The following is a 1,857-nucleotide window of genomic DNA, read 5'->3' on the forward strand; positions in this document are numbered from 1 at the left end:
GAAGGAGGGGGGGGGGGGGGAAGAGAAGGAGGGGGGGGGGGGGAAGAGAAGGAGGGGGGGGGGGGGAAGAGAAGGAGGGGGGGGGGGAAGAGAAGGAGGGGGGGGGGGAAGAGAAGGAGGGGGGGGGGGAAGAGAAGGAGGGGGGGGGGGAAGAGAAGGAGGGGGGGGGGAAGAGAAGGAGGGGGGGGAAGAGAAGGAGGGGGGGGGGAAGAGAAGGAGGGGGGGGGGAAGAGAAGGAGGGGGGGGAAGAGAAGGAGGGGGGGGAAGAGAAGGAGGGGGGGGAAGAGAAGGAGGGGGGGGAAGAGAAGGAGGGGGGGGAAGAGAAGGAGGGGGGGGGAAGAGAAGGAGGGGGGGGAAGAGAAGGAGGGGGGGGAAGAGAAGGAGGGGGGGGAAGAGAAGGAGGGGGGGGAAGAGAAGGAGGGGGGGGGAGAGAAGGAGGGGGGGGGGAAGAGAAGGAGGGGGGGGGGAAGAGAAGGAGGGGGGGGGAAGAGAAGGAGGGGGGGGGGAAGAGAAGGAGGGGGGGGAAGAGAAGGAGGGGGGGGAAGAGAAGGAGGGGGGGGAAGAGAAGGAGGGGGGGGGAAGAGAAGGAGGGGGGGGGAAGAGAAGGAGGGGGGGGGAAGAGAAGGAGGGGGGGGGAAGAGAAGGAGGGGGGGGGGAAGAGAAGGAGGGGGGGGGGAAGAGAAGGAGGGGGGGGGAAGAGAAGGAGGGGGGGGAAGAGAAGGAGGGGGGGGAAGAGAAGGAGGGGGGGGGAAGAGAAGGAGGGGGAGGGAAGAGAAGGAGGGGGAGGGAAGAGAAGGAGGGGGGGGGGAAGAGAAGGAGGGGGGGGGAAGAGAAGGAGGGGGGGGGAAGAGAAGGAGGGGGGGGGAAGAGAAGGAGGGGGGGGGGAAGAGAAGGAGGGGGGGGGGAAGAGAAGGAGGGGGGGGGAAGAGAGGAGGGGGGGGGAAGAGAAGGAGGGGGGGGAAGAGAAGGAGGGGGGGGAAGAGAAGGAGGGGGGGGGAAGAGAAGGAGGGGGGGGGAAGAGAAGGAGGGGGGGGGAAGAGAAGGAGGGGGGGGAAGAGAAGGAGGGGGGGGGAAGAGAAGGAGGGGGGGGAAGAGAAGGAGGGGGGGGAAGAGAAGGAGGGGGGGGGAAGAGAAGGAGGGGGGGGAAGAGAAGGAGGGGGGGGAAGAGAAGGAGGGGGGGGAAGAGAAGGAGGGGGGGGAAGAGAAGGAGGGGGGGGAAGAGAAGGAGGGGGGGAAGAGAAGGAGGGGGGGAAGAGAAGGAGGGGGGGAAGAGAAGGAGGGGGGGAAGAGAAGGAGGGGGGGGAAGAGAAGGAGGGGGGGGGAAGAGAAGGAGGGGGGGGGAAGAGAAGGAGGGGGGGGGGAGAGAAGGAGGGGGGGGGAAGAGAAGGAGGGGGGGGGAAGAGAAGGAGGGGGGGGGGGGATGAGAAGGAGGGGGGGGGGGAAGAGAAGGAGGGGGGGGGGGAAGAGAAGGAGGGGGGGGAAGAGAAGGAGGGGGGGGAAGGAAAAGGAGGGGGGGGGGAGAGAAGTGGGGGGAAGGAGAGGGAAACTATCCCCCCCCCGTAACAGATGCCTCTGCCCCCCCCACCATCCCCAGCAGAGGACAGAGCCCCCCAGTGACCCCGGCACCCGACCCCCACCATCCCCCAGCAGAGGACAGAGCCCCCCAGTGACCCCGGCACCCGACCCCCACCATCCCCAGCAGAGGACAGAGCCCCCCAGTGACCCCGGCACCCGACCCCCACCATCCCCAGCAGAGGACAGAGCCCCCCCAGTGACCCCGGCACCCGACCCCCACCATAGGACAGAGCCCCCCAGTGACCCCCGGCACCCGACCCCCACCCAGAGGACAGAGCCCCC

This window comes from Anomaloglossus baeobatrachus, chromosome 5, assembly GCF_048569485.1.
Source record: "Anomaloglossus baeobatrachus isolate aAnoBae1 chromosome 5, aAnoBae1.hap1, whole genome shotgun sequence".
Taxonomy (NCBI): Eukaryota; Metazoa; Chordata; class Amphibia; order Anura; family Aromobatidae; genus Anomaloglossus; species Anomaloglossus baeobatrachus.